The sequence below is a fragment of the Orcinus orca genome, chromosome 2 (assembly GCF_937001465.1).
Source record: "Orcinus orca chromosome 2, mOrcOrc1.1, whole genome shotgun sequence".
In the NCBI taxonomy this organism is placed as follows: Eukaryota; Metazoa; Chordata; class Mammalia; order Artiodactyla; family Delphinidae; genus Orcinus; species Orcinus orca.
The window spans coordinates 116,434,757-116,456,538 of record NC_064560.1 but is presented as its reverse complement, the minus strand read 5'-3'; the positions used below and the strand labels follow the sequence as shown (position 1 = coordinate 116,456,538).

Here is a 21,782-nt window from a genome sequence, read left to right as displayed (position 1 = left end):
TTCTTAGTTTGTGGGCTATATAAAAAAAGATGGCAGGACATGGCCTATGGGGGTTGTAGTTTGCTGACCCCTGTTCTAGACTGCCATGATTTCTGTACCTCTGCCTTTATTCACTGTCCCTCACCTCCATTTCTTTCCCTAGTATGACTGTCTTGTTTAGAACTCATTTTAGATGTCATAGTCTCAGGGAAGTTAGAATTTTTTACATCTTTTTCTGGTGATAGAAGTGCTATTCAAACCTCTATTACTGTATTTATTTGACTCTTTTAAAAAATTATAGTAAAATACGTATAATATAAAATGTACTGTTTTAACCATTTTTAAGTGTACAGTTCTTTGGCACTAAGTATTTTCACATTGTTGTGCAGTCATCACCACCATCCATCTCCAGAGTTTGCATCTCTCCAAGCTGAAACTCTGTACCTATAAAATGCTAATTTATCATTCTCCTCTTGCCCTAGTCCCTGGCACACCATTCTGTTTCTGTCTCTGTTAACTTGACTACTGCAGATACCCCACATAAGTGAAATCATACAAAATATTTGTGTTTGTGGAACTGGCTTATTTCACTTAGCCTAATGTCTTCAAGGTTCATCTCTGTTGTACCATGTTTTAGAATTTCCTTTCTTTTTAAGGCTGAATAATATTCCATTATATGTATATACCACATTTTTTGTGTATCCATTCATCTGTTGATGGACGTTTGGGTTGTCTCTAGCTCTTGGCTATTGTGAATAATGCTGCTATCAACATGGATGTACAAACATCTCTTCGAGTCTCTGCTTTCAGTTCTTTTGAGTATATATCTAGAAGTAGAATTGCTGGATCATATGGTAATTTTGTATTCAATTTTTTGAGGAACTGCAATGGCTGCATCATTATGACTAAGTTTTTAATTTTTTTCTGTTGTAGTTTCTTTTTTTAATTGGAGTATAATTGCTTTACAATGTTGTGTTAGTTTATGCTATACAACGAAGTGAATCAGCCATATGTATACCTATATTCCTTCCCTCTTGGACCTCCCTCCACCCCCATCCCACCCATCTGGGTCGTCACAGAGCACGAGCTGAGCTTCCTGTGCTTTATAGCATATTCCCACTAGCTATATATTTTACGTATGGTAGTGTATATATGTCAATTCTAATCTCCCAATTCGTCCCACCCTTGCCTTCCCACGCTGTGTCCACATGTCCATTCTCTACTTCTTTGTCTCTATTCCTGCCCTGCAAATAGGTTCATCTGTACCATTTTTCTAGATTCCACATATATGCATTAATTTGATATATGTTTTTTTCTTTCTGGCTTACTTCACTCTGTATGACACACTCTAGGTCCATCCATATCTCTACAAATGACCCAATTTCATTCATTTTTATGGCTGACTAATATTCCATTGTATATATGTACCACATCTTCTTTATCCATTCATCTGTCGTTGGACATTTAGGTTGTTCCCATGTCCTGGCTATTGTAAACAGTGCTGCAGTGAACATTGGGGTACATGTGTCCTTTTGAATTATGTTTTTTTCAGGGTATATAACCAGTAGTGGGATTGCTGGGTCATATGGTAGTTCTGTTTTTAGGTTTTTAAGGAACCTCCATACCGTTTTCCACAGTGGCTGTATCAATTTACATTCCAGCCAACAGTGCAAGAGGGTTCCCTTTTTTCCACACCCTCTCCAGCATTTATTGTTTGTGTATATATATATATTTTTTCAGTTTATTTATTTATTTATTGGCTGCATTGGGTCTTGGTTGCTGCGTGTGGGCTTTCCCTAGTTGCGGCGAGTGGGGGCTACTCTCTGTGATGTGCCGGCTTCTCATCGCAGTGGCTTCTCTTATTGCGGAGCACGGGCTCTAGGCACGCGGGCTTCAATAGTTGTGGCACGTGGGATCAGTAGTCATGGCTTGTGGGCTCTAGAGCACAGGCTCAGTAGTTGTGGTGCACGGGCTTAGTTGCTCCACGGCATGTGGGATCTTCCCGGACTAGGGCCCAAACACGTGTCTCCTGCATTGACAGGTGGATTCTTAACCACTACGCCATCAGGGAAGCCCTGTTTGTATTTTCTTTTTTCTTTTTTTTTTTTTTTTTGCGGTACGTGGGCCTCTCACTGTTGTGGCCTCTCCCGTGGTGTGGAGCACAGGCTCTGGACGCGCAGGCTCAGCAGCCATGGCTCACGGGCCTAGCTGCTCTGCGGCATGTGGGATCTTCCTGGACCGGGGCATGAATCCGTGTCCCCTGCATTGGCAGGCGGACTCTCAACCACTGCGCCACCAGGGAAGCCCTGTATATTTTTTTGATGATGGCCATTCTGACCAGTGTGAGGTGATACCTCATTGTAGTTTTGATTTGCATTTCCCTAATAATAAGTGATGTTGAGCATCTTTTCATGTGCCTGTTGGCCATGTGTATGTCTTCTTTGGTGAAATGTCTATTTAGGTCTTCTGCTCATTTTTTAATTGGGTTGTTTTTTTTTGATGTTGAGCTCCATGAGCCGTTTGTATATTTTGGAGACTAATCCTTTGTCTGTTGCTTCATTTGCAAATATTTTCTCCTATTCTGAGAGTTGTCTTTTTGTCTTGTTTATGGTTTCCTTTGCTGTGCAAGAGCTTTTAAGTTTAATTAGGTCCCATTTGTTTATTTTTGTTTTTATTTTCATTAGGAGGTGGGTCAAAAAAGCTCTTGCTGTGATTTATGTCAAAGAGTGTTCTTCCTATGTTTTCCTCTAAGAGTTTTGTAGTGTCCGGTCTTATATTTAGGTCTTTAATCCATTTTGAATTTATTTTTATGTATGGTGTTAGGGAGTGTTCTAATTTCATTCTTTTACATGTAGCTGTCCAGTTTTCCCAGCACCACTTTTTTTTTTTTTTTTGCGGTATGCGGGCCTCTCACTGTTGTGGCCCCTCCCGCTGTGGAGCACAGGCTCCGAACGTGCAGGCCGAGCGGCCATGGCTCATGGGTCCAGCCACCCCGCGGCATGTGGGATCCCCCCGGACCGGGGCACAAACCCGCGTCCCCTGCATTGGCAAGCGGACTCTCAACCACTGCGCCACCAGGGAAGCACCCAGCACCACTTATTGAAGAGGCTGTCTTTTCTTCATTGTATGTTCTTGCCTCCTTTGTCATAAATTAGGTGCCCATGTGTGCGTGGTTTATCTCTGGGCTTTCTATCTCATACCATTGATCTATATTTCTGTTTTGGTGCCAGTACCGTACTGTCTTGATTACTGTAGCTTTGTAGTATAGTTTGAAGTTGGGGAGCCTGATTCCTCCAGCTCTGTTTTTCTTTCTCAAGATTGCTTTGGCTATTCAGGGTCTTTTGTGTTTCCATACAAATTGTAAAATTTTTTGTTCTAATTCTGTGGAGAATGCCACTGGTAATTTGGTGGAGATTGCATTGTATCTGTAGATTGCTTTGGGTAGTACAGTCATTTTCACAATATTGATTCTTACAATCCAAGAACATGGTATATTTCTCCATCTGTTTGTGTCATCTTTGATTTCTTTCATCAGTGTTTGATAGTTTTCTGAGTATAGGTCTTTTGCCTCCTTAGGTGGGTTTATTCCTAGATATTTTATTCTTTTTGTTGCAGTGGTAAATGGGATTGTTTCCTTAATTTCTCTTTCTGATCTTTTCGTTGTTAGTGTATAGGAATGCAAGAGATTTCTGTGCATCAGTTTTGTATCCTGAAACCTTACCAAATTAATCGATTAGTTCTAGTAGTTTTCTGGTGCCGTCTTTAGAATTTTCTCTGTATAGTATCATGTCATCTGCAAACAGTGACAGTTTTACTTCTTTTCCAATTTGTATTCCTTTTATTTGTTTTTCTTCTCTGATTGCCATGGCTAGGACTTCCAAAACTATGTTGATTAATAAGAGTGGTGAGAGTGAGAGTGGACATCCTTGTCTTGTTCCTGATTTTAGTGGAAATGCTTTTAGATTTTCACCATGGAGAATGATGTTTGCTGTGGGTTTGTCATATATGACCTTTATTATGTTGAGGTAGGTTCCCTCTATGCCCATTTTCTGGAAAGTTTTTATCTTAAACACCATAAATGGGTGTTGAATTTTGTCAAGGGTTTTTCTGCATCTGTTGAGATGATCATATGGTTTTTATTTGTTAATTTGTTAGTATGGTGTATCACATTGATTGATGTGTGTATATTGAAGAATCCTTGCATTCCTGGGATAAATCCCACTTGATTATGGTGTATGATCCTTTTAATGTGTTGTGGATTCTGTTTGCTAGTATTTTGTTGAGGATTTTTGTGTTTATGTTCATGAGTGACATTGGTCTCTAATTTTCTTTTTTTGTGATATCTTTGTCTAGTTTTGGTATCAGGGTGATAGTGGCCTTGTAGAACGAGTTTGCGGGTATTCCTCTCTCTGCAATTTTTTGGAAGAGTTTAAGAAGGATAGGTGTTAGCTCTTCTCTAAATGATATAATTCACATTGAATATGGTAATTCTATATTTAGTTTTTAGAGGAAGTTCAATGCCTTCATCATTATGACTGAGTTTTTTAAAATAAACTGTTTTGGGGAATAATTTTAGATTTATAGAGAAGTTGCAAGGATTATATAGAGTTTCTTGCTACTCCTCACCCAGTTTTCTCTAATGTTAACATCTTACATTACCAGGGTACGTTTGTCAAAACTGAGAAACCAACATTGGTACTATTAAGTAAACTGCAGACTTTATTTGGATTTTATTAGTTTTTCCATTAATGTCCTTATTATGTTTCTGGATGCACTTGAGGATACTACATTGCATTTAGTCGATGTTTTGTTTTATTTATTTATTTTTAGTCTATATGTTTTTTATTGTTTCCCTAGTACTTAGCACAGAGCATGGTACATAATAGAGCACAGTGTTTCTTGAATGAATTAATCATCTTTTAATTTTTCTCTCTTGGGGAATGTTCATTAACTTTCCTTTAGATTTACTTAACTGATTTATTTACCCTTATATCTTTTCATTCCTTGACTGTTTCTAAGGTCTGTTGCAATTTTTTTTTCACTAATTTTTTTTGAGGAAAAGTAATCATGGTATATGTGGCAAAGACCGCTAACTGTCTATTCACATCTGCTCTCTCCTTGGTGTGCATTGCTAGTCAGAATCCCCCAGTCTCCTTTGCAGTTTGATGAGACCACAATGACTTAAATTTTCTCTAGTGGAATGTGACTGGAAATGGGCCTGACGTCCTTCATGTGTTCCTCTTTGTCCGCCTCTCCTGGCTATCTGGGATCCAACATCAGGGACAACCTTGGAAGCCTTGTACTCAAGATGGCGGAACTGCTGTCAACCTGAGTCCTAGAATGACTCTGGAAGAGAATTGGCTTAACTAATGACCTGAATATTCACTCACCAGGGTAATATTTTGAGATCAGTTTGTTAGCCTGCCCTACCCTTTCTAATAAGTGTGTTATGTGGTCAGCTCTGAATAGGATCTATATGAATGTTGAGTATTTATCTAATTAGAATTATATAATTATATTGGAAAGCCTGGGGGATGGGAAGTGTGCACATGTATGGAAATATGAAGTGGAAGGAGAGGTAAATCTGATCTATAATGGGAAGTTAATAGTGCCTAAAACTGGAGAAAAGAAATGGAAAAAGCATATTGTGATATGGAGGTATATGGCAGAAGATTCATTCACAAAAGTTGAAAATTTTTGCCCCTTGGCGTTGGGAAATTGTTGGGGTGGAGGACCATTTTTTTAAAAAAATAAATTTATTTATTTTATTTTATTATTTATTTATTTTATTTATTTTATTTTTGGCTGCGTTGGTCTTCGTTGCCGCACACGGGCTTTCTCTAGTTGCAGCGAGCGGGGGCTATTCTTCGTTGTGGTGTGCGGGCGTCTCATTGCGGTGGCTTCTCTTGTTGTGGAGCATGGGCTCTAGGTGCGTGAGCTTCAGTAGTTGTGGCACATGGCCTCAGTAGTTGTGGCTCCCGGGCTCTAGAGTGCAGGCTCAGTAGTTGTGGTGCATGGGCCTTGTTGCTCCGCGGCATGTGGGATCTTCCTGGGCCAGGGTTCGAACCCGTGTCCCCTGCATTGGCAGGCGGATTCTTAACCACTGCACCACCAGGGAAGCCCAAGGACCATTGTTTTTTGTAATAAGCCTTTGTACTTATTCAACTCTTTATGTTCATGGATAACTTTGATAAAAACAAAAATTCAATTAAAGATATTTGGTAAAGAACAACCACAAAAAACCCCAGTCAAATTCAGATTCTCCTTTATAGAAGCCACAAAGTTGATCAGTTTTTGCTAAATAAATCTGGTAACACGGAGCTTTACCACTTCATGAGGAAACTTGTTTCATTGTTGGGTAGTTTTAGAGGTCAGAAGGTTATTCCTTATGCTGATGTGAAACCTTCTATAGAAACTTCCATTCCAGGACCCTCTAGAATATATGGAATAGTCTATATCTGCTTTCATCACAACCTTCAAGTGATTCTTTAAATTATCTTCATAATCTACCCCATATCATTTTTTAAAAAATAAATTTATTTATTTATTTATTTTTGGCTGTGTTGGGTCTTCGTTGCTGCGCGCGGGCCTTATCTAGTTGCGGCGAGGGGGGGCTATTCTCTGTTGTGGTGCGCGTGCTTCTTATTGTGGTGGCTTCTCTTGTTGCAGAGCACAGGCTCTAGGGTGCGTAGGCTTCAGTAGCGGCGGCCTTTGGGCTCAGTAGTTGTGGCTCGCGGGCTCCAGAACACAGGCTCATCAGTAGTTGCGGCTCACAGGCTTATTTGCTCTGCGGCATGTGGGATCTTCCCGGACCAGGAATTCAACCCATGTCCCCTGCATTGGCAGGTGAATTCTTTTTTTTTTTCTTTTTAACATCTTTATTGGAGTATAATTGCTTTACAATGGTGTGTTAGTTTCTGCTGTATAACAAAGTGAATCAGTTATACATATACATACATCCCCATATCTTCTCCCTCTTGCATCTCCCTCCCACCCTCCCTGTCCTGCCTCTCTAGGTGGACACAAAGCTGATCTCCATGTGCTATGCGGCTGCTTCCCACTAGCTATCTGTTTTACATTTGGTAGTGTATATATGTCCATGCCACTCTTTCACTTCGTCCCAGCTTACCCTTCCCCCTCCCTGGGTCCTCAAGTCCATTCTCTGTGTCTGCGTCTTTATTCCTGTGGCAGGCGGATTCTTAACCACTGCGCCAGCAGGGAAGTTCCTACCCCTACATCTTAAATTTTCTAGGCAATGATAATGAAAATCGTCTTTGATTTTGAGACTGATTATCACCAAATCCTTCCAAATTCTGGTTCACTGGCTCGTGACTGTCCTGTAGATGTTGAGTTTTTGGTTCTGCTGCAATTGGCTGTGCTGCACAAACCTTTACTGCCTGGTGGCCTTAATGTGCAGCCGGTGTTCCTGTGTGATCTTCTCAAGAGCTGACCTCAGTGGTGCCTTTGGGATTATCAGTGTTGACCTTATAACTGCACTTATTGTCCTGTTTGCTTCTCCTGATACCACTGAAGTTCCTATTAAGTTTCCGAAAGGTTAGCCTCATGCTTTTAATTTCTTACAGAAGACTTACAAGGAATTTGAGAAAAGTTTCTCCGGGCTTGGTAGTGCACTATCACATAGTGCCAGAGGATTCCTTCCTTGCCAGTAGTCAGCCAGCGTTCCTGAATAGAGCCCATGTACTTCTACTCCCTCTCACGTCAATAAGAATTCTCTTTTCTACTTGAGATTTTGCCTGGAGTGATTGGATATGGCCTGTTTCCTTATTATTTAAGCATGTTAGTTCTAATGTTCTGGGCTCCTACTGTCAGTTTTAAAGTCCTCCTGCAGGGAATTTCCTGGTGGTCCAGTGGTTAGGACTCCATGCTCTCACTGCCAAGGGCACGGATTCAGTCCCTGGTCAGGGAACTAAGATCCTGCAAGCTGTGTGGTGTAGCACCACCACCCCCGCAAAAAAAAAAAAAAAGTCCTTCTGCAAACCTAACAGCTCACTGCCTACCCTGCCCAAATTCCTCTTGAGAGGGAAATCACTCCCACCCTAGTCCTTTGTTGCACTTATAGCAAAGGCTGGACATAACATGTGTTGAAGAGTAGAGAAATATTAAGTAAATTGTGGCATTAAAAGTGAAAAACACGTATTAAATACTATGTAGCAACTTGCAAAATATGTTTTCAAAATAATGTTAAATGAAGAGTAGAACCCAAATTGCAAAGACCTGCTTTAAATTATGAAAAAAACCCCAAAGCCTATAAAAATATATACACATGTGTGTAGAAATTCAGAGGAATAAAAAGTCATGGTCAGTGGTAAGATTATAGGTATCTGAAATTATGTATTGATTTTCTGTGTTCTTCATTAGCATGCAAGCTCTAAGAAGTCAGGGATTTTGGTCTGTCCTAGAACAGTGCCTGGCCTGTAGTAGTTTTTCAACAAATCTTTGTTGATTATTTAATGAATTGAATGTGGAGATTTCTTTTTGATGGTTTTCATGTTTAATGCTATAGTAATGCTTGTTTAAATTAAAACAAAAACAAAAATTAAAAAGGAAATTCCCAATGATTTCAACCTTTTGAAAATACATTATAGTTTCTGCATATTCTCAACACCCTTGTTGGCCTTTTCTGGTCCTCTTAAAAGGTGATGCCTCAGACAGGATATACTAGTCCAGATTTTGGCAAGCCAGTCCAGCATATAGAGGAATATTTTCTTCTCAGGATCTGGATACCACATCTCTATTTTACTTTATTTATTTTTTTTTTAGTGGTAGGAGTATGGTTTATTAAGCTGTGCCTTAGTATAGGCGCTGGGGCTTGCCCATGGTGCTCTTAATGTACAGAGTCTGGACGTTCTGCCAATTTTTCTTGAGCAATGACACCAGGAAGTTGACAGCTAAGTGGATGTTGTACACAGGCTCATCACTTGTCATCTTCACGTGGCCAACAGCCACTGCCAGACACAACACCTTCTTCATCTGGAACTTGATCGTGGACTTCACTTAATCAACTTTGGCCACCATGTTCTCATTATGGGTCAGCAAGGAAGGGAATTTGCCAGCCTTATTCAGGCCAGGGCCCAGAATTTGTGGGATCTGCTTGATCAGAGGCTCTGAAGCCAAAAAAGCATCATACTTCTTGGGCAGCTTCCTGACCAGTTTCTTATTCTTGTTGAGTTTCTTTAGTGCCTTCATGTCCATATGGGGGATATCCACAGCCTTGGCCTCATCACACAGTGCTGCTGGTGCCCCAGAACACATATAGAGAACTTGGGGCAGGGAGTGGACTTAAGCCTGACGGCGCCTGAGAAGCGTTTGTCCTTCTGAGGGTTATAGTTCTTCAGGCTGATCTGAAGCTGCACCGTCTCCAAAAACTTCTGGCACTTTCACTGGTTCCCATGCAGGACTTCCTGCACTGCCTTGTAGAGGGTGTCGCGGGAGACTTTGCTGCTCATGGTGCCTCGTACTGAGATAAGCGGAAAAGAGCCACACCTCCATTTTAGAGTTTTTTGCAGATGTGACCCACTGTTGGCTTATACTGAACTTAGTTTGTTGGTATTTAAAACTTTAGTTTTGCTAATACATTATAACAATTTCCAGGTCTTTCCCAATAAGTATTTACCTGCTGATATAACAGAACTGGCCATCTTGCCTTTCATGTATTTTTGTTTTCACTGTCCACCTTCATTGGAAGTGCTAAGTAGCAGAACATTCAAAAGTTGGGCAGCCAGAGGATAAAAGAAGCAAAACCTCTGGAAAGTCTACACATTTTATAATTATCTCCAAATACTTTAATGATGACTATACATTTTCTAGGTGCTTTCTTCAGAATTCCTGAAATGGTAGGAAGTTAAGTACTTAGATAAAAATCAGAAACTCATCTTTTGGTTCTGTCTTCAAATAGTGTTGAAAACCTGTTTTTTCCAGGAAAGTGAGCCATTGCAGTCTTACCATTATTTTCTAAATGCTTATCAACTGCCATCAGCTCTCCTCTTTTTTTTTTTGTTTTTTTGGCGGTACGCGGGCCTCTCACTGCTGTGGCCTCTCTTGCCGCGGAGCGCAGGCTCCGGACGCGCAGGCTCAGCGGCCATGGCTCATGGCCCCAGCCGCTTCGCGGCACGTGGGATCCTCCCGGACCGGGGCACGAACCCACGTCCCCCGCATCGGCAGGCGGACTCTCAACCACTGTGCCACCAGGGAATCCCAGCCCTCCATTTTTCATGGCCATCATTGTTTCTTATATTCATAGACCAGGTGCTGGCAAATTTTTTCTGTAAAGGTCCAGATAATAAATATTTTAGGCTTTGTGGGCCAGAGGGTCTCTGCCTTAACAACTCATCTGTGCTATTGTATCTCAAAACCAGCCACAGACAATACATAAATGAATGGATGTGACCGTGTTCCAGTAAAACTATTTACAAAAGTAGGCATCAGACCTAGTAGTTTGATGATCCCTATCATATACCCACCACCTTTACCATCTAAGAAAATAGAATAGGAGGACTCTATGGTGGAACTCATTTTCTTTTAGAATTTTTGAAGGACCTGCTTCTCGTGTTCCTTTTGAAAAGTCCCTTGCTCTTCTAATTTCGTGATCCTTTTAACATTTTATTTATTTATTTACTTACTTCATGTTCCTTTTTTTTTTTTTTTTTGCGGTACGCGGGCCTCCCACTGTTGTGGCCTCTCCCCTTGCGGAGCACGGGCTCCGGACGCGCAGGCTCAGCGGCCATGGCTCACGGGCCCAGCCGCTCCGCGGCATGTGGGATCTTCCCAGGCCGGGGCACGAACCCGCGTCCCCTGCTTCGGCAGGCGGACTCTCAACCACTGCGCCACCAGGGAAGCCCTCGTGTTTCTTTTTTTAAACCAGTCATTTTTTTCCCCCCTCCCTTTGTGAAGGTGTCTTGTTCCCACCACTTTCTCATCACTTTCCTCCTCAGTACAGTGGAGATAATAATGTCTACTTTAGGCTTGCTGTGAGAATTGATAAGAATGTAAAGTGCTGAAAACAATGCTTGGCATATAGTAAGCACTTAGTAAATATTTGTTGCTATTATCATCAACATCATCAATATTTTACAAACTGAAATGCCTTTTGCAGTGTTTTGACAGCCCATAACTACCTCCTGGAACTTTTCCTGGAACTGTGGAGTCTTGATTTCATAGACAAAGTGTGGGATAGCTTGAAGTGATACTCTAGGGCTTTAGGATTAAGGAGTGGGAATGGGATAGTCCATAGCCCTGAGCCTAATACAGAGGTTGGAAAATCATAAGAATTTTGTCGCAAGTTGCACTCACTAAATTTGGAAAGAGAGGTCAGAGTACACATGTACGTTTCTCCTCCTCCTCCCAGGATTATGCATGTTAGTGTCAATCAGACTGTTTTCCACGCTGTTAACTGTATTTATATTTTCAAAATGAAAGCTTTTCAGCACTGCAGGTTACTTCCCAGTTCTTTTTAAAGTGTTGTAACTGCGCTTTTATTTTAAATAGTTCTAGTTCTTGCAACCAGCATTTTATATTGCCAGTAAGAATTTAAGATAATTAGATCAATAGAGGTAACCACAGTGCCATTTTGAAATAGTAGATTTGAAAAAAGCAGATTTTTCCAGATTGAAATATTTTCATGCAGAAGCATACTTTATTTTCTCAAGTTCTCCTTAATTCTGTTTCTTGAGTATACTCTGCCTTCTGAGTGGCATGCTAGTAAAGATGTGGATAGGAACAGACATTCTTGTGTCATCTTTATGGAAAATAGGGAATCATTATAAAAATTAATTACTATTTGTTTAAACATTTTAATTAATTTATTTATTTATTTTTCGGTACGCGGGCCTCTCACTGTTGTGGCCTCTCCCGTTGCGGGGCACAGGCTCTGGACGCGCAGGCTCAGCGGCCATGGCTCACGGGCCCTGCCGCTCCGCGGCATGTGGGATCTTCCCGGACCGGGGCACGAACCCATGTCCCCCTGCATCGGCAGACGGACTCTCAACCACTGCGCCACCAGGGAAGCCCAACATTTTAATTTTTGATGAGTCTAAAATTACATGAGATACACTTGCCTTGCCCTCAAAGTTCAGCCTTAATTCAGCTGGTTATTTTACTAGTGTTTGGTCCAGCAAGATAGGAAATCATTCTTACTCTGGGAAAAATAGCCTCCTTTAAGGGATATTTATATGCCAGACATTGTGTTAAGCACTATTATCTAATTTAATCTCCTAAGTGGTCTCTTCCTCTAGACTTTGTTCTCCAATAGTATATTCTTAATATAGCAGCCAGAGAGATGCTGTTAAATCAGAGATGCGGTTAAAGTCAGGTCATGTCATGCTAGAACCCTCCAATGGCTTCCTATTTCTGGCAAAATAAAAGCTAAAATCTTTACAGTGGCCTATAAGGTTCTATATGATCTGATTCCCTCTTAGTTCTCTGACCTCATCTTTTACCACTTACCCCCCCACTCTCTGCTCCAGCTCCTTAGCTTCCTTGCTTTTCCTTAATCATGCCTTTTTCATTTCTGATTTCCTCTGTCTGGAACACTGCATGGCTGTTTCTTCAGTTGTTTCATGTCTTGACTTGAATTTTGCTTTTTGCCCTATCGTCCTTCTCTGCTTTATTTATTTATGTTTTTCCTGTAGCACCTATCACTAGATAACATATCAAATCATATATTTATTTATTTTGCTTGTTTGATATTTCCCTTACCACCGGGCAGAGATTTTGTCTATCTTGTTCACTGTTGTCTCCGCATCACTTAGGACAGTTGCTGGTGCGCAGTATAAGTGCTCAGGAAACATTTGCTTAGTGAATGACTAAATTGCCACAGTACTGTGGCATGGCCACTGTTATTACCTTCATTCAACAGGTGAAGAAACTGAAGCCCAGAGAGGTTAAATAATTTGCATAGGGTCACATAGCTCTTAACCATCCCCTTGAATGGCTTTATTTCCTGTTATATCTCATGCATTCTGTGCTAAGTCATAGGACACTATTTTTGTGTGTGTGAATATCACATACATATTCAGGCTTTTGTGCTCATGTTTCCTCAGTGGGAGTATTCTCCTTTCCTGCCTCGTACTGAGGTAGAACTTTATTTGCAGAAGAAATGGTACAAATAGAAGAGTCAAAGAGAAGAGTCAAGGGTATGAAGGTTGTTTGGGGAGGTGGAAGGATAAATATTGTGAGCTAAGATCACATGGTGGGACATGCACATATGTTCAGGGAGCAGTTTAGCTAGAATGAGGTTTTGTTTAGGAGTATGATAGGATAGAGAGGGAGAGAGTTACGCCCCTATTACTGGGAGCTTTGAGCTTCACGTTAAGGAGCTAATGTTTTTATCTGGTTGCCCTTTGAAGGTTTTTGAGCAGAAGATTGATAATGTATAACACCACTTTAAAAAATACTTAATTTTGCTATGGTGATGAGAATGCTTTGGAGTGGGAAGAGACTAAAATTAGGGACAATGTTTAGGAGATTATTAAAATGACATAGGCCTTACATGAGACGATAAAGGCTGAAGTTGAGAAGTGATAGTGGAAATAAAGCACAGAGATGAGATACTTAAAGTATAACTTTTAAAATCCAAACTCCTTACAGTGGCCTACAACATGCTGCATGATCTGACCTTTGCCTACCTCTGCAGCCTTATCCCCTGCCACCTTTCTTCTCATTCTCTGCTGTAGCAACACTGGCAGTTCTTTGCTTTGAATGGACTGTTTGTCTTGGCTCTAATGTCTTTGCACTTACCTTCTCTTTCCCTGGAATGTTTTTCTCCAAGTCTGGTTCATTCATTTCTCAGTTAAAATCACCTCTCAGGTCTTTCCTGACCACCAGTTTTTTTTTTTTTTTTTTTTTTGTAGTGCGCGGGCCTCTCACTGCTGTGGCCTCTCCTGCTGTGGAGCACAGGCTCCGGACGCGCAGGCTCAGTGGCCATGGCTCACGGGCCCAGCCGCTCCGTGGCATGTGGGATCTTCCCAGACCGGGGCACGAACCTGTGTCCCCTGCATCGGCAGGTGGACTCTCAACCACTGAGCCACCAGGGAAGCCCCTGACCACCAGTTTTAAAGCACCGTCCCTTATTGCTTCATTCTTTGTTGCTATCATCAGAGTATGTAATCATTATCTGACTTTAAGAATGTATTTGTCACTGCCCCTTAGAATGTCAATTTCATGAGAGAAGGGACTTTCTCATTTTCACTGCTATATTCTTGTACCTGGAAATGTACCTGGCCCTTACTAGATTTGAAATAGGACTTAATAAATCACCTGGGTTGGAGGAGTCCTGTAAACCCAGGGTTTTCAGCTTGAATATCTACCATTGATCAAAACAGAAAAATCTGGAGGGATTTTGGTTTTTGAAGGCAAGATGGAGTCTGAGGTGGGGGCACGACATCCAGATGGTATTGTCCAGTAGGCAGTGGGAGATGTATAACTGCACCCTACGAAAATGGTTAGGACTGGAGCTATAATCCTTTTTTTTTTTTAAAAATGAACTACAGTGTAACATACATATAGAAAAGTGCAGATATCATAAATGTTCAACTTGTTGAACTTTTACAAAGTGAGTATACCCTTGATGTAGTGCCTAAATCAAGAAAAAATTACTAGCAGCACTCTTGAGGCTCCCTGGTGATGAGCTATAATTTTTTTTTTTTTGGTTTGTTTTGTTTTTGCGGTACGCAGGCCTCTCACTGTTGTGGCCTCTCCCGTTGCGGAGCACAGGCTCCGGACGCGCAGGCTCAGCGGCCAGCTGAGAAGCCCTATAATGTCTTAATTGGTATTTATTCTGTATCTTCTTTGATTATAAACACTTTGAGACAAGGACCATACCTATTTCACTTATCAAAATAGTCTAGTAAGGTGATTTTTGTTGATGATTGCTCAGAGGAGTCTTACTTTCATTAATAGTCAACCCAGGGTGAGGAACTGTACTCTGCAGGACTTTCTGTTGATTCCAGTCTTTGCTGTTTTCCTTGTCTCTGAACTCCTATAGCATCAGTCTACTACACTTGATTTAATACTTCATCTATGTTATCTGTGGTTTTTTAGTTTTTTCCATGTGTTCAGTTCATATCTCTATTAGAAAGTTCCTTGAGGTTGGGAACCTTGTCATATACTCCTTCCTCCCTCCCTCCCTCCCTTCGTTCCTTGAAATAGAATTTATTGTGGCTCTGATTATGTACACGTGAGATGTTCTTGCCAGGTGGGCCGGGCTCACATGAGATATATGTATTGTATAATACATATATCTGCGGGGCCTGCTCTCTGTGGTTGGGAAACGCCCACACTGGCAGTTCAGTCCACCTTCCAAGTTCTCAGCTTCATGGGGTCCTTGGCCACCTTTTTCTCAGCGCAGTTGGCCTCCATCTCCCGCTGATGCTCCTCTCACTTCTTCCAGCTTAGCTCGGTCTTCGCCTGTTGGCTCTCAGTCTTGGCTGGGCACCAGCCTCCTCTGATGTGCTGATAGGGCAGCGAAGGGGTCGCCTTTGTCATTAAGCTCCGGTCCATCCCAGTTATACTTGCTGGCCAGCTGTGTGTCCTCAGGGGGCAGCTCTGGGAGATTTGGCTCCTGCCATCCCTGCTCCCACGAGCCCCTCAGCTTCCCAGCTGCTCCAGTCTGACTCCGGGGCTTTGTGGCCGGGGTTGCTGCTCTGCCCAGCCCAGCTGTCTTGGCCCCCAGAAGTCCTGGTGGGCTGACACAGATTTGGCCTCCTGCTCCAAGCAGCCCCAGTCTTCGTCCTCCCATCTGTTGGCAGCACTGCTGTCCTCTTCTGTGTCCTTGCCCTCTTGTGTCTCCCAGTGGCCTTAGGTCATGGGTATGGCAGGGACAGGGGTGAGGGCTGGGGAAGGAAGTCCCTCGGGCATGGATCTCTGGGGGATGTTGGTCTCGGCTGGAGCAGCTGTGGGGTGTGCATGGATTAGCATAGAGTTGAGGAAGGAGACCCCTGTCATGGCCCAGCCTGTGCAGCTGGCTGCATGAGAAGTCCACTTTGGCCAGCTGTGTAGGGCCCTCTGACACAGACTCCAGTTTGGACAGGCAGCTTCGAATGGCCTTGAAGGCCTCATCCTGCACAGATGTCTCAGAATCCACAGTGATGCTGTAAGAGTCAGGCAGGATCTTGTGGGCTTAATCGTTCATCGAGTAGAGGTTGTGGGTGGCAGTGAAGCCCAAAACACCCGTGACCTGGGATGGCGCAAAACGGTCCTTAGTGGCCCAGCTAAAGGCGGAGGTGAGGACCCTGTTTCTGGTGCTGGTACTGAAGTAGAAGCTGATTTTGCCTAGGCAAATGGTGGTATTGCACCGAATGGGGCCCTGTTCGTCCTTGGCCTGCAGCTGCGTGAAGAGCTTCATCAGCTCCACGGTGAGGTTGGCCTCATTTAGCTTTGGGGCCAGGAGCAGCATGGACTTGACCATCTGCTCCTGGGGGTCATGGAGAGCCTACTCCTATAGGGTCACCACGTATAAGTATTGTAACCAGGGAGCAAATGTGCTAGGTGTCTTATTTCAGGACTGTTGTTCTTTACAGTAAAAGTGATTTGTCAAATGTATAATTAAATGCAATTTAACCTTTATACTTTTATGAAATTTTTCACATTCACTTTTTTTTTGAGAAGTCTTCATCAGGGAGTTCCCTGGTGGCCTAGTGGTTAGGATTCCACGCTTTCACTGCCATGGCCTGGCAGTGAATCCCTGGTTAGGGAACTGAGATCCTGCAAGCTGTGTGGCATGGCCAAAAAAAGAAAAGTCTCGGGCTTCCCTGGTGGCGCAGTGGTTGAGAGTCCGTCTGCCGCTGCAGGGGACACGGGTTCGTGCCCTGGTCCGGGAGGATCCCACATGCCGCGGAGCAGCTGGGCCTGTGAGCCATGGCCGCTGAGCCTGCGCGTCCGGAGCCTGTGCTCTGCAACGGGAGAGGCCACAACAGTGAGAGGCCCGCGTACCGCAAAAAAAAAAAAAAAAAAAAAAGAAAAAGAAAGAAAAGTCTTCATCCTAAAGGGTTGATTTAGGAAATATGAACATTATATTACATAATTCTACATACTTCCCAGTGCTGTCCTTGTTCTTGTTCAATATTGTGTAGTTATATTTGTATATCTGTTAATTTTTTTCCTTTTTGGCTCTCTCCAGTGCATTTAAAGTGAAATAACTTAGATGTGACTTTTAAGGAATATATTCATTATATAAACCTAGTTGAGTTTATATAATAGCATTATTACATATATTTTATTAATAAAGTTACTAGATTTGCCTGCCTCCCAAGCACTTAAACTCTAAATGGAGAAAAAAAATAGACAAACATAGAATGCTTTATCAGTGGGATTTTGGGTCTCTACTTAATAGAAATTGGCTTTCATTATATACTTGATAACCTAAGGCAGCTCCTTTTACACAGTTAAAAGTCTGAAAACACTTGAATTTTACTAGGTGTGTCAGGAAGAAACTTTACATGGGCTTCTGCTTCTTAGAAATTTTCAGTATTTTAATTTATTGAGTACCTACTTTGTATAGAACCCTGTGTCAGTTGTTGTGAAGGATACTGAGACTGAATTTCTGCCCCCCAGGTGTTTACTAGCTATAGGATGGGCCATGACCCAAGGCACTGTATGATATGTCCAGTGAGTATTGAGGAAACTTCACTGGAGAAAAAATGAAATTACCAGCTGTTGAATAGTCTGGGTAAACTTGATGGAGAAGCTGTGATCTGAGCTGGACCTTGAAAGATGAATGGGATTTTTCTTTGTGCTAAGCACAGTGCACATAGCACTTTATGTGATTTTTTTTTTTTTCCATTTAGTCTTTCCAGCAACCCTATGAAACAGGTGTAGTTTCCATTCCAGTTACAGAAATGAAGAAACTGTAGATTAGAGTGTATGTTTTCAATGATTCCATATATATGTATGAAAATCATTAAAAAAGAAAAGTCTGGAAGGATATACACCCAATTTAAATATTGGTTACCTCTGGGGAGGGGCACTGAGATTTTGGAGGTGGAGGTCAAAAGGAGGCTTTAGAATTTTGGGTTGTCATTTAAAGGAGATGTATTACAAAAGAAATAAGTATTAAAAGGAAAAATAAGAAACATTTTGGAATTAAAGTAACAGGAAAAGAAATCTCAGGAACTAAAGCTTTTAGAAAAGAATAGAGATCTACTTGCAAAATAGTGGGAGTCAGATTTTGACTGGCTCACTGAATCAAAAAATACAGGCATTTATTGGGACAAAACATTTGATCACCAAAGTTATTGAGTTTACATTAGTTTGTCATGGTGGAAAACAGCAGTTTTTTAACATGATTGTTATATCCACAAATGTCATAACACTTTTTGGTGCCTTTTAAAAAAAATTTTTTTTACTGAAGCATAGTTGATTTACAGCACTGTGCCAATCCCTGCTGTACAGCAAAGTGACTCAGTTATACACATAGAGACATACTTTTTAATATTATTTTCCATTATGGTTTATCACAGGATATTGAATATAGTTCCCTGTGTTATACATTAGGACCTTGTTTATTCTAAATGTAGTAGTTTGCATCTACCAACCCCAAACTCCCAGTCCACCCCTCCCCCCAACCTCGGCAACCACAGGTCTGTTCTCTGTGTCTATGAGTCTGTTTCTGTTTTGTAGATAGGTTCATTTGTGCCATATTTTAGATTCCACATATAATTGATATCATATAGTATTTGTCTTTCTCTTTCTGACTGACTTCACTTACTATGATAATCTCTAGTTGCATCCATGTTGCTGCAAATGGCATTATTTTGTTCTTTTTTATGGCTGAGTAGTATTCCAATGTATATATATTTACCACATCTTCTTTATGCAGTCAATGGATATTTAGGTTGTTTCCATGTCTTGGCTATTGTGAACAGTACTGCTATGAACATCAGGCTACATGTATCTTTTTTTAAAATAAAATTATTTATTTATTTATTTTAATTTTGGCTGCGTTGGGTCTTTGTTGCTGTACGCAGGCTTTCTCTAGTTGCAGCCAGCGGGAGCTACTCTTCATTGCGGTGCATGGACTTCTCATTGTGGTGGCTTCTCTTGTTGCAGAACACGGACTCTAGGTGCACGGGCTTCAGTAGTTGCGGCTCACAGACTCTAGAGCGCAGGCTCAGTAGTTGTGGTACACAGGCTTAGTTGCTCCTTGGCATGTGGGATCTTCCCAGACCAGGGATCGAACCCATGTCCCCTGCATTGGCAGGCTGATTCTTAACCACTGTGCCACCAGGGAAGTCCCTATCTTTTTGAATTATAGTTTTGTCTGGGTATATTCCCAGGAGTGGGATTGCTGGATCATATGGTAATTCTATTTTTAGTTTTCTGAGGAACCTCCATACTGTTTTCCATAGTGGCTGTACCAACTTACACTCCCACCCACAGTGTAGGAGGGTTCCCTTTTCTCCACACCCTCTCCAGCATTTGTTATTTGTAGACATTTTAATGATGGCCCCTCTGACCCGTGTGAGGTGGTACCTCATTGTAGTTGTGATTTGCATTTCTCTAATAATTAATGATGTTGAGCAGCTTTTCATGTGCTTACTGGCCATTTGTATGTCTTCTTTGGAGAAATGTCTATTACCTTCTGTCCATTTTTTGATTGGGTTGTTTTTTTGTTGCATAACATTTTTTTGGATACCAGTATTTTAAAAGTTAGGGAAAAAGTTTAGTTAGGGAGTCCAAGCTTACAGAAAGTGCTCAAGATTTCATTTATTTTGGGGATCAGAATTACAGAGAGTGACTCATTTTTTAAAAAATTTATTTTTATTTATTTATTTATTTATGTTTGGCTATGTTGGGTATTCATTGCTGTGTGCAGGCTTTCTCTAGTTGCGGCGAGTGGGGGCTACTCTTCCTTGCAGTGCGCGGGCTTCTCATTGCGGTGGCTTGTCTTGTTGTGGAGAATGGGCTCTGGGCACGTGGGCTTCAGTAGTTGTGGCACGCGGGCTCAGTAATTGTGGTGCACGGGCTCAGTTGCTCCGTGGCATGTGGGATCTTCCCGGACCAAGCCTCGAACCCGTGTCCCCTGCATTGGCAGGCGGATTCTTAACCACTGTGCCTCCAGGGAAGCCCTTATTTTTAAATTTATCTCAAGATACAAAGTATTTTCTTTCTCCCTATCTATGAGATGTGACATTTATTCATAATGGTGGCAAGGCAGTGTCAGTTTTGCTTTCTCAGTGCTTTGTTCAAAGTCACGTGGCTAACAAGTGGTGCAGGCGGAATTTGAACCCAGATAATCTGGCTTCGAAGTTCTAGATCTCAGCTATCTTGCTACTAAAAATGGGGAGATAGGAATTCCAAAGGGAGAAGCAGAGTTTACAGAGGAAGATCAGTATAAATTATGTTCAGGTGTAGTAGTAAACCATTGTGATTGAAGGGCAGGATATTTGGCAGGCAATGATGGGAGCTAAAAGATTAAGGGATTCTTTGGGACCACAATGTGGATTATTTTGAAAATCGGGGCAATTAATTGGCCCAAGGATGGATGGAAAGGATTCATTCATCTTACAAACATTGTATTAAAACAGAATTTCAGATACAGAAAGGATCATTCTTTGAGATAAGAAGGAGTGAACTGGTAGCACTGTGATTTATCCATCCTTTACAAAGGTTATTTCGCATCAGCTGATCGTTATACCAGATTCTTTTCAAAGGAGGGAATAAAGTTGTATCTTAGCAATTCTACTCAAATTTTACCTGGGATGCTTCCTTGAAAATGTTACCATCACTTTTTATTGTGGTAAATATACATAACATAAAATTTACCAATTTAACCATTTTTAATTGTATAGCTCAGTGGCATTAAGTACATTTACTTTGTTGTGCATCACTACAATCTGTTTCCAGAACTTTTTCTTTTTTTTAAAAAATAAATTATTTTATTTATTTATTTTTGGCTGCATTGGGTCTTTGTTGCTGCATTTGGGCTTTCTCAAGTTGCAGCGAGCGGGGGCTGCTCTGTTGCGGTGTGCCGGCTTCTCATTGCGGTGGCTTCTCTTGTTGCGGAGCACAGGCTCTACGCACGTGGGCTTCAGTAGTTGTGGCTCATGGGCTCTAGAGTGCAGGCTCAGTAGTTGTGGCGCACGGGCTTAGTTGCTCCACGGCATGTGGGATCTTCCTGGACCAGGGATCGAACCTGTGTCCCCTGCATTGGCAGGTGGATTCTTAACCACTGCGCCACCAGGGAATCCCTAGAACTTTTTCTTTCTTTCATTTTAAAATTTATTTATTTTTGGCTGCGTTGGGTCTTTGTTGCTGCGCATGGTTCTTCTCTAATTGCGGCAGGCGGGGGCTACTCTTCGTTGTGGTGCGCGTGCTTCTCATTGCGGTGGCTTCTCTTGTTGCGGAGCACGGGTTCTAGGTGCGCGGGCTTAAGTAGTTGTGACACACAGGCTCAGTTGTTGTGACTCACGGGCTCTAGAGCGCAAGCTCAGTAGTCGTGACGCATGGGCTTAGTTGCTCCGTGGCATGTGGGATCTTCCCAGACCAGGGATTGAACCTGTGTCTCCTGCATTGGCAGGATTCTTAACCACTGTGCCACCAGGGAAGTCCCAGAACTTTTTCTGCCCAAATTGAAACTTGTACCCATTAAACTCTAAGCACCCATTCCCTCCTCCTCTAGTCCCTGGCAATCACCATTCTGCTTTCTGTATTTATGAATTTGATTTCTCAAGGTACCTCATATAACTGGAATCATACAAAATATTTGTTCTTTTGTGTCTGGGTTGTTTCACTTAGCATGATGTTTTTATGTTTTATTCATATTGTAACGTGTTTGAATTTCCTTTTTT

At 41.8% G+C, this 21,782-nt stretch overlaps 1 protein-coding gene and 2 pseudogenes across 1 annotated transcript in view; 1 reads left to right on the top strand and 2 right to left on the bottom strand.

Annotated features, from left to right (window-relative positions):
• The window catches only part of MGA (MAX dimerization protein MGA), a 152,817-nt gene that overhangs the window by 8,683 nt on the left and 122,352 nt on the right, over positions 1 to 21,782 (top strand). The window lies entirely within an intron of this gene.
• On the bottom strand, positions 8,772 to 10,097 carry LOC101272105 (60S ribosomal protein L10a-like; annotated as a pseudogene).
• LOC101287230 (N-terminal kinase-like protein) overlaps positions 14,167 to 21,782 on the bottom strand; it is a 33,069-nt pseudogene continuing 25,453 nt past the window's right edge.